Genomic DNA, 11,404 nt, shown 5'->3' with positions numbered 1-11,404 from the left:
CACCCGCTCCGTCTTGTCTAGTCTACGCCCGCTCCGTCCCGTCATGTCTAGTCTACGCCAACTCCGTCCTGTCTAGTCTACACACGCTCCGTCCCGTCTTGTCTAGTCTACACCCGCTCCATCCCGTCCTGTCTAGTCTACACTCGCTCCGTCCTGTCTACGCCTGCTCCGTCCTGTAACAGCCCCTGCCTCAAGGACTCACCGTCCCATCTCCCACTCGTAACAGTAGATCTGTGAACCAACCATTGCCAACCATGTTATTCAATCACTGAACCTAGGTCAGACTGTTTGGATCAAGTCAATTTGCTGACTCAAGTGGTGGGTTGGGCAGATGGACACTTGGGATGTCTGTCCGACTGGTTCTGATCCATCTCATTGAGTCTCAATATAGATGCTGATTCTAACCTTTTTTTCTGGTTGCAAATGATTTATCCCTAACTGACTTAAAAGAGGAGCCATGAATCCCAATCCCAGAGTACTAATGTTTATTGGTATAGTAACTTTTCTTGTACATGAAATAAATTTCAGGGGGGAAGGGGTGGGTTATAGTACAGTAATAAAAAGCACCAAGGAGAGTCACTTGTCGACCTGAAGCCATCAAGATCTAAAAGAAATGGGAACAAAATAACACCATGAAGTTTGTATGTGCACGAATATATCATAGATACATTTCTACAGCAGTAGGTAAGTCCCGAGGGCACAATTCCTACTGTAGGCCCTAAGCATAGCTAATAGAGGCCCAACTTACTCTCCAGAATTACATATATTATAGATAGCACATCCCTATATACTAAATATATGTGTTTATATGGAGATAAAACAACTTTATAAAGACAACATATAAGTGTTTCACTGGGGGCCACTTACCTTCTTTACCTACAACGGTTTCCCCTTTCTGCCGTGTTTTCAGCCTCTAAGTTTTCCTCCACCACGTCCTTTTCCTCTGTGGCCGAGTCTAAGTCTGTGGCCGAGTCTAACTCTGTGGCCGAGTCTACCTCTGTGTCTACCTCTTTGGGCAGGCTTTGCCGGCACAGCCCCATCTGCTCCACCAGATGTAGGTGCCACTTCTACTTTCTCTTCTACTGGTGGGCTCTCAGGTGCAACCTCTGTCTTATCAGCGACTGCAGCTCCACCTTCAGCCCCACCTTCAGCCGGCTGCACTCCTGCATGAAATAAAGAAATGTAAAGGGGATCGTATGTTGGCCAGTGTGCTCCAAACCACAGGGAGAGGCAGCATAATGGATACCTACCAACGTTCAAAAAGTGAGTGAATTTAGGCCACCCCCAATCCCTGCCCATGGGGGTGACCAGCGCACCTTGGTCCTTACGGTGTAGGTGATGGCTGAGGGAACAAGGACGTATAGAACTAAACTAAGGCACAAGCCTTCTTGAACCCCATATCTTGCTTTATACACCTTATGGCAGTGATCCCCAACCAGTGGCTCAGGGGCAACATGTTGCTTCCCAACCCCTTGGATGTTGCTCTCAGTGCCCCCAAACCAGGGAGTTATTTTTGAATTCCTGACTTGGGGGCAAGTTTTGGTTGAATAAAAACAAGATTTACTACCAAATAAAGTCCCTCTGTAAGCTGATAGGGTGCATATAGGCTGCCTAATAGCCAATCACAGCCCTTATTTGGCTCCTCCATGAACTTTTATGGTGCTTGTGTTGCTCTCCAAGTCTTTTTACATTTGACTGTGGCTCACGAGTAAGAAAGGTTGGGGATCCCTGCCTTATGGTGAGTGATTTTTCCTATAGAGAGAGAGAGAGATTTTGTCCCTGAAGAAGAGTACTGTTTGCACTCGAAACATTGGAGTTTTTTCAATAAACTTTTTTTCTTTTGCACCAAGTCCCTGAGTGTGCGGTACTCACTCTCTCTCAAATCAAATCAAATCAAATGAGCTTTATTGGCAGGACCAAAAACATTTAGTATTGCCAATGCAGGTAGATGGTGTAAAGGGTGGGGTTAGGGGGTCAGTATATGAAAATTGGGGGGTTTAAGGGGAGGGGTTATGGGGTCAGTATATGGGGACAGGGGAAAGTACTGTCTCTCTCAGTCTATGACAGTCTGTTATGTATTGTGCTGCCATTGTTACTGTCGGTGCCTCTTCTCCCAGTAGGATGCAGAGTTTTCTCTCTTCTTCTATAGAGGGGAAGTCTGGGATGTGATGGGAGAGTCACTGGCAGTGGGTGTCTCTAAGTGCTGAGTATTTGGGTCTATGGCAGTGGGTGTCTCTAACTGCTGAGTATTTGGGTCTATGGCAGTGGGTGTCTCTCAGTGCTGAGTATTTGGGTCTCTGGCAGTGGGTGTCTCTCAGTGCTGAGTATTTGGGTCTCTGGCAGTGGGTGTCTCTCAGTGATGAGTATTTGGGTCTCTGGCAGTGGGTGTCTCTCAGTGCTGAGTAGTTGGGTCTCTGGCAGTGGGTGTCTCTCAGTGCTGAGTATTTGGGTCTCTGGCAGTGGGTGTCTCTCAGTGCTGAGTATTTGGGTCTCTGGCAGTGGGTGTCTCTCAGTGCTGAGTATTTGGGTCTCTGGCAGTGGGTGTCTCTCAGTGCTGAGTATTTGGGTGTCTGGCAGTGGGTGTCTCTCAGTGCTGAGTATTTGGGTCTCTGGCAGTGGGTGTCTCTCAGTGCTGAGTATTTGGGTCTCTGGCAGTGGGTGTCTCTCAGTGCTGAGTATTTGGGTCTATGACAGTGGGTGTCTCTCAGTGCTGAGTATTTGGGTCTCTGGCAGTGGGTGTCTCTCAGTGCTGAGTATTTGGGTCTATGGCAGTGGGTGTCTCTCAGTGCTGAGTATTTGGGTCTCTGGCAGTGGGTGTCTCTCAGTGCTGAGTAGTTGGGTCTCTGGCAGTGGGTGTCTCTTAGTGCTGAGTATTTGGGTCTCTGGCAGTGGGTGTCTCTCAGTGCTGAGTATTTGGGTCTATGGCAATGGGTATCTCTCAGTGCTGAGTATTTGGGTCTATGACAGTGGGTGTCTCTCAATTTACTTTGATAAAAAGTCCTTCTTGGATTGAGCACAGTAATGGTTTAGCTGAGCTCAGGAGAGGAGGTTAGGAGAAAAAAATAGGAGCAGACAGCTACAGCAGAGTTTCCATGGTAACCAGTAATGCCGCCTTATCATTTTCTGCTAGACAGAAGGGCATGTTTATTGATCTGAGCTGAGAAGAACTGGGCACGAAGAAAATAAAATGCTGAATGAAAACAAAAAGAACACAAAAACCACAATTCTCTTTTTACGTTTTTTCACAAATCTTCATGGACAAATGAAAAAACTCTAAAAGCACGAATTAAATAGAGATTGTTACAATTGGCCTAGGGCAGGGGTTGCCAACCTTTTTACCCCGTTAGCAACTTTTAAATCTAAAAAAAAGTTGGAGAGTAACACAAGCATGAAAAAAGTTCCTGGGGGTGACCAAAAAAAGGCTGTAGTTGGTTATTTTGTTGCCCCTATTTGGATTGGCAGACTACAAGAGGCTCTGTTTGGTAGTACCCATGGTCTTTATGCCTCCAAAACTCCAAAGAAGAATAGACCTTCTCTTTAAAGGGGAACACAAATAAGTACAAGGATATCTTAAATTCACAGCCAATGCCACAGGTTTTCAACATTCAATTAAAAGGAACCTTCAAAGGAGCTACAGTTATATTGTGTTGAGCCTAGGTAGATGTTAGGATCTGCTGGGGTTTGATCCCAAGACCTTCTGGTTGTTGGCTGCTCTCCCTAACCATTGAGCCAGGAGAGCAGCTGGCAAGAGGTGATTGCCTTGTGTTTCCATTCACCTGTATCCTGGGCTTGGTAACATCACCCCAGCAGCCTTATTGGCTAGGTGGGGTCGGCCAGTCAGGGCTTACTCTGCCCTATTTAAGCCCAGCCCTCCTCACACCTCACACTGCCTGAACATTGGTTAACTTTAAGCACTGTGGCCTGTCCCTAGTTTGTGTTCCCTGTTCTGGCTCCTTTTCTTGCTCCCTTTGTTCCTTTGTCTTGTTTCCTTGCCTTCTTGCTTCCTTTGCTCCTTTATCTTATTCCTGTTCTCGCTCTTGTTCTCACTCCTTGCTCCTCACTCCTGATCTTTGTCTTTGCTCCTCGCTGTTCCTGTCCTGTCTAGTCTACACCCGCTCTGTCCTGTCCTGTCTAGTCTACGCCCGCTCCTTCCCATCTTGTCTAGTCTACGCCCACTCTGTCCTGTCTAGTCTACGCCCACTCCGTCCTGTCTTGTCTAGTCTACGCCCGCTCTGTACCGTCCTGTCCTGTCTAGTCTACGCCCGCTCCGTCCCGTCCTGTCCTGTCTTGTCTACTCCCGCTCCGTCCCATCTTGTCTAGTCTACGCCCACCCCGTCCTGTCCTGTCTAGTCTACACCCGCTCTGTACCGTCCTGTCCTGTCTAGTCTACGCCCGCTCCATCCCATCTTGTCTAGTCTATGCCCACTCCGTCCTGTCTAGTCTACGCCCACTCCATCCTGTCCTGTCTAGTCTACGCCCACTCCATCCTGTCCTGTCTAGTCTACGCCAACTCCGTCCCATCTTGTCTTGTCTTCGCTCGCTCCATCCCGTCCTGTCCTGTCTAGTCTACACATGCTCTGTCCCATCTTGTCTAGTCTACGTCAGCTCTGTCCCATCCTGTCTAGTCTACACCCGCTCTGTCCCGTCTTGTCTAGTCTACACCCGCTCCGTCTTGTCTAGTCTACGCCCGCTCCGTCCCGTCATGTCTAGTCTACGCCAACTCCGTCCCGTCCTGTCTAGTCTACACACGCTTCGTCCCTTCTTGTCTAGTCTACACCCGTTCCGCTCCGTCCCGTCCTGTCTAGTCTACACCCGCTCCGTCCTGTCTACGCCTGCTCCGTCCTGTAACAGCCCCTGCCTCAAGGACTCACCGTCCCATCTCCCACTCGTAACAGTAGATCTGTGAACCAACCATTGCCAACCATGTTATTCAATCACTGAACCTAGGTCAGACTGTTTGGATCAAGTCAATTTGCTGACTCAAGTGGTGGGTTGGGCAGATGGACACTTGGAATGTCTGTCCGACTGGTTCTGATCCATCTCAATGAGTCTCAATATAGATGCTGATTCTAACCTTTTTTTCTGGTTGCAAATGATTTATCCCTAACTGACTTAAAAGAGGAGCCATGAATCCCAATCCCAGAGTACTAATGTTTATTGGTATAGTAACTTTTCTTGTACATGAAATAAATTTCAGGGGGGAAGGGGTGGGTTATAGTACAGTAATAAAAAGCACCAAGGAGAGTCACTTGTCGACCTGAAGCCATCAAGATCTAAAAGAAATGGGAACAAAATAACACCATGAAGTTTGTATGTGCACGAATATATCATAGATACATTTCTACAGCAGTAGGTAAGTCCCGAGGGCACAATTCCTACTTTAGGCCCTAAGCATAGCTAATAGAGGCCCAACTTACTCTCCAGAACTTACATATATTATAGATAGCACATCCCTATATACTAAATATATGTGTTTATATGGAGATAAAACAACTTTATAAAGACAACATATAAGTGTTTCACTGGGAGCCACTTACCTTCTTTACCTACAACGGTTTCCCCTTTCTGCCGTGTTTTCAGCCTCTAAGTTTTCCTCCACCACGTCCTTTTCCTCTGTGGCCGAGTTTAAGTCTGTGGCCGAGTCTAACTCTGTGGCCGAGTCTACCTCTGTGTCTACCTCTTTGGGCAGGCTTTGCCGGCACAGCCCCATCTGCTCCACCAGATGTAGGTGCCACTTCTACTTTCTCTTCTACTGGTGGGCTCTCAGGTGCAACCTCTGTCTTATCAGCGACTGCAGCTCCACCTTCAGCTCCACCTTCAGCCCCACCTTCAGCCGGCTGCACTCCTGCATGAAATAAAGAAATGTAAAGGGGATCGTATGTTGGCCAGTGTGCTCCAAACCACAGGGAGAGGCAGCATAATGGATACCTACCAACGTTCAAAAAGTGAGTGAATTTAGGCCACCCCCAATCCCTGCCCATGGGGGTGACCAGCGCACCTTGGTCCTTACGGTGTAGGTGATGGCTGAGGGAACAAGGACGTATAGAACTAAACTAAGGCACAAGCCTTCTTGAACCCCACATCTTGCTTTATACACCTTATGGCAGTGATCCCCAACCAGTGGCTCAGGGACAACATGTTGCTTCCCAATCCCTTGGATGTTGCTCTCAGTGCCCCCAAACCAGGGAGTTATTTTTGAATTCCTGACTTGGAGGCAAGTTTTGGTTGAATAAAAACAAGATTTCCTACCAAATAAAGCCCCCTGTAAGCTGATAGGGTGCATAGAGGCCCCTAATAGCCAATCACAGCCCTTATTTGGCTCCTCCATGAACTTTTATGGTGCTTGTGTTGCTCTCCAAGTCTTTTTACATTTGACTGTGGCTCACGAGTAAGAAAGGTTGGGGATCCCTGCCTTATGGTGAGTGATTTTTCCTATAGAGAGAGAGAGAGATTTTGTCCCTGAAGAAGAGTACTGTTTGCACTCAAAACGTTGGAGTTTTTTCAATAAACTTTTTTTCTTTTGCACCAAGTCCCTGAGTGTGTGGTACTCACTCTCTCTCAAATCAAATCAAATCAAATCAAATGAGCTTTATTGGCAGGACCAAAAACATTTAGTATTGCCAATGCAGGTAGATGGTGTAAAGGGTGGGGTTAGGGGGTCAGTATATGAAAATTGGGGGGTTTAAGGGGAGGGGTTATGGGGTCAGTATATGGGGACAGGGGAAAGTACTGTCTCTCTCAGTCTATGACAGTCTGTTATGTATTGTGCTGCCATTGTTACTGTCGGTGCCTCTTCTCCCAGTAGGATGCAGAGTTTTCTCTCTTCTTCTATAGAGGGGAAGTCTGGGATGTGATGGGAGAGTCACTGGCAGTGGGTGTCTCTAAGTGCTGAGTATTTGGGTCTCTGGCAGTGGGTGTCTCTAAGTGCTGAGTATTTGGGTCTCTGGCAGTGGGTGTCTCTCAGTGCTGAGTATTTGGGTCTCTGGCATTGGGTGTCTCTCAGTGCCGAGTATTTGGCTCTCTGGCAGTGGGTGTCTCTCAGTGCCGAGTATTTGGCTCTCTGGCAGTGGGTGTCTCTCAGTGCTGAGTATTTGGGTCTCTGGCAGTGGGTGTCTCTCAGTGCTGAGTATTTGGGTCTCTGGCAGTGGGTGTCTCTCAGTGCTGAGTATTTGGGTCTCTGGCAGTGGGTGTCTCTCAGTGCTGAGTATTTGGGTCTCTGGCAGTGGGTGTCTCTCAGTGCTGAGTATTTGGGTCTCTGGCATTGGGTGTCTCTCAGTGCTGAGTATTTGGGTCTCTGGCAGTGGGTGTCTCTCAGTGCTGAGTATTTGGCTCTCTGGCAGTGGGTGTCTCTCAATGCTAAGTATTTGGGGCAGTGTAGCAGGAAGTGGGTCTCACCCTCTACTGCCCCCTGGTCACATGACTGGCACAGCCGCTCCCCCTGGTCAAATGACTGGCACAGCCGGCTCCCCCTGGTCACATGACTGGCACAGCTGGCTCTCCCTGGGCCTGTAGGTCTGTCGGGTGCCGACCCAGTTCAATCTCCAGGCTGTGGGCACTCAGTCTCTACTGGCTCAGGATCTGTCTGTCTTTGGGGTTCTGTAGCCTTTCCAGGTATGGGGCCAGTCTGTATTCCCCCCTAGTGATTGGTAGATAGTAAGCTTCTGGGAGTTTGCTATCTCTTCCCTCCAGTCACAGATATATTGCTCTTTAGACTGGTTTATTGTTTGTATTACTTGGCATCTCTCTCTCTCTCTCTCTATATATATATATATATATATATATATATAAATAATAATGGAAAGGAAGTGACTTCTTTCCTTTTAAAAGTCCCTTCAAAATGGCCCCAGTAGATAGAAAGTGAATGGTTTATTGCTTTACCCCAAGGAGGATACACTGGTTTCATGTAGTTAGGCGAGATGCACAGGCGCTGGCTCTATTAGGCTCGTTAGCTCTCACATGTTTGGGCAAATGGTGCAACCAACTGTTTCTTATAGTGACGGGGAGGCAGATTTATCTACATTCAAATTTTTGAATTTTTGACTTATTTGCAAAAATTCAAAACTTGAAAATGTGAAAAGAAAAACTATCCCCCCAGAATGAATACGTAACCAACAGACAGTTTATATTATATTAAGTGGCCTATTAAAGAATCTCCCCAAACTGGAATATATATATCAGTAAATATTGCCCTTTTACATCCTTTCCCTTGAGCCGCCATTTAGTGATGGGCTGTGTGCCCCCTCAGAGATCAGCTGACAGGAAGTGATGCAGCTCTAACTGTAACAGGAAGTAGTGTGGGAGCAAAAGGCAGAACTCTGTCCATTCATTGGCTGATGGGGCCTAGCATGTATGTGTGCCTTGGCTTGTTTGTGTGCACTGTGACTCCTATGATCCCAGGGGGCGGCCCTTAGTACTTAAAATGGCAGTTTCCTATTTAGGATTACCCAATGGCACATACTGCTAAATAAGTATATTTATATGAAAATGGTTTATTTAGATGAAGCAGGGTTTTACATATGAGCTGTTTATGCAATATATTTTATAGAGACCTACATTGTTTGGGGGTATAGTTTCCCTTTAAATAGAGGATCCAAGCGAAAGTCAAAAATGATTCTTTAAAATGCGTCTATGCGCCTGAGATGTCGGTTTCAGAATACCTAAACATTAGGGATGCACAGAATCCAGAATTCGGTTCGGTATTCGGCCTTTTTCGGGTTTGGATTCGGCTGAATCCACGTTCCTGGCTGAGGATTAAATGGAAGGATTAAATGTCCGTATACACGGAAGTAAAACAATTTTTCGCTACAGCCGCGCCGGCGTTTGTCCTTTTCGGATCCTAATTAGCATATGCTAATTCGGATTTGGTTCAATATTCGGCCGAATCGCTTGTGATGGATTCGGGGGGTTCAGTCGAACCCGAAAAACTGGTTTGGGTGCTTCCCTACTAAAAATTAGGGTTTCACCCAATCCCAGATTCGGTTCAGGCTGCACCCAGCATTTTTTTGATGGATTCGATTTCGGCCGAATCCACGGTCCCGGCCGAACCGAATCCGAATCCTAATTAGCATACATTAGCATATGCTAATTAGCATTTGGAAAGGGTTAAAATTTAGGGGGGAACATTTTTAGCAACTTTTAACCCTTCACGGTCCTAATTAGCATATGCATATGCTAATTAGGATTCGGATTCGGTTTGGGATTCGGCAGAATCCATCAGGGTGGGTTTGCGCGAACATCGGGTTTTCTCAAGTTCGGAAGTTCGCGAACTTTTCGCGTATGTCCACAATTTGGGTTCACGTGGCGTTTTTCCGTGGCGTTTTTTCTCGGCCTAAAAACGCCGCACAAGCCACACATGGGGCCTGATTCACTAAAGTGCAATAAAAAAAATTTTTGCAGTAAAAAAGACGCGATAATGTGCGCGCGATTCACCATTCCCCATTTTCGCATGCGGTATTTCTCACGCTAGTTTTACCGCATGCGTTAATTTCCGCGCTGAAAAGAATACGATCGCATGATTCACTATAACTTTTGCGCGCTAAATATCGCATTCGGCTATGCGAAAATTAACACCTACTACAGGCAGGCGAAAAATTATACAAAAGTACAGTAAATTATTTTTTGCCAATAAAATATGGACTTATAGTGTTATTTATTCAGTCTGTGTTTCCCCCAGAGTGACGCAGCCGCCAGTTTCCAGGGAAATGGTCATTTTTAATTAGTAATTTTCCGCAAGTATTGGCGTGTATGGCTAACATGGCGTGCGTTCATTTGCGCGACTATTTCTATTTGGCTACAAGTGATGAAATGTTTCGCCAGGCATGGATTCGCAGCGAATTTTTGGACGTGCGTTGAATTTTTTTGCGGCGGATTTTTTCATGCGTTTCGCAAAAATGGCAAATGCCAAAAATGGCCAATGGCAAAATGCATGAAAAAATTTGCCACGCAAAAATTCAACGCACATCCAAAAATTTATACAAGTGTCAAAAAATAATAGTCACAGCAACAATTTTTTTGCCCGCGCAACATTTTTGCCGTTTCGTGGATCTTTCGAAAGATTTGCTAATTTTTCACTAAAGAAACCAGAACACATTCGCTCATCACTAGTGGCTACTATTTATAAGCATCTACTATTTATATGATACCATTTATATGCTACCATTTATATGTGGCTAATATTTATATACACCATTTATATGCGGCGACAATTTTTATACACTATTTCTAAGCTACCATTCATATGCGGCGACTATTCGCGTGCGTAATTTAGCGCATGTACCGGCAAATACCGCATTGAAATAGTCTTCGCGAGTTAAATAACGCATGCAATATCGCGCGTAAAAAAGCGCGAGTATGCTTATAGTGAATTGTGCGAAAAATCGCCAAAATTAAGACGCGGTAAAATTTATAGTGCACGCTATAAATAGCGCACATTTTATCACACTTTAGTGAATCAGGCCCATGGCGTTTTTCAGCAAATCCCGTTTCCATGGTGCTAATAGTGTGAAATAGTAAAAAAATGCCGCGTATTTCCGCTAGGTCTGCCAGCTGCCTTTGCGGTTTTACGCAACGCTGTGTCAACAACGTATTTTTCAGAGAAATTTTTGCCCTTGATCCCCCTCCTGCATGCCACTGTCCAGGTCGTGGCACCCTTTAAACAACTTTAAAATCAGTTTTCTGGCCAGAAATGGCTTTTCTAGGTTTTAAAGTTCGCCTTCCCATTGAAGTCTATGGGGTTCGCAAAGTTCGCGAATATTCACACTTTTTTTTTGAGGTTCGCTACATCCCTAAAACTGGGTTGGGTGCATCCCTACTAAACATGAACCCAAGTGTTTCCTTACCTGCATCGTCTTGCCCAAGGGCGAGGCCCAAAGCCACGAGTAGGAGCGGGACGCAAAGGAACCTGGGATGCATCGCTTCTGTCTCGGTTGAATGAACAGCAATAAATCTGCCGTATGACCAACCTTATTTATAGAGCCTCGTACTGTTTGCAGATAGGAAACAACAATCACTCACATATTTACAGAGAATCATGCCCCAAACATGCCAATGTTTACCGACATGTTGACACAACGAACGTGGAGCTGATTTCAATATATAGCTGGGGTAGCTGGGGCCTCCATAGCTGTGGGGGAGCCCGGGGGGAGAGGAGGCCTGGTAAGGTCCCAGTCCCTTCATCCAACTGCTCCCCAACATTCCACTTATGTAACTGCCATCCCCCCAGGCTGGAGTACTGAGCTACGGAGGGATAGTGGGCAATGCTGAAATATATTAGTAGTATGACTCCCTTTTTTCTATTGGCTTATCAACTTGGTACAGGTATAGGACCCATTATCCAGAATGCTCGGGACCAAGGGTATTCCGTATTTTGGATCTCCATACCGTAAATCTACTAAAAAATCAGTAA

At 46.1% G+C, this 11,404-nt stretch overlaps 1 long non-coding RNA gene across 1 annotated transcript; it reads right to left on the bottom strand.

Annotated features, from left to right (window-relative positions):
* Positions 1-5,137: 5,137 nt before the first annotated feature.
* On the bottom strand, positions 5,138-10,948 carry LOC116408740. Its single transcript, XR_004221191.1, has 3 exons — positions 10,839-10,948; positions 5,538-5,845; positions 5,138-5,273 (listed from the first exon to the last, which is right to left on the bottom strand). It is a non-coding gene; the product is annotated as an uncharacterized LOC116408740 (long non-coding RNA).
* Positions 10,949-11,404: the final 456 nt, after the last annotated feature.

Source organism: Xenopus tropicalis, chromosome 2, assembly GCF_000004195.4.
Source record: "Xenopus tropicalis strain Nigerian chromosome 2, UCB_Xtro_10.0, whole genome shotgun sequence".
In the NCBI taxonomy this organism is placed as follows: Eukaryota; Metazoa; Chordata; class Amphibia; order Anura; family Pipidae; genus Xenopus; species Xenopus tropicalis.
The sequence above is the reverse complement of the archived record's forward strand: the minus strand, read 5'-3'. Positions and strand labels throughout refer to the sequence as shown.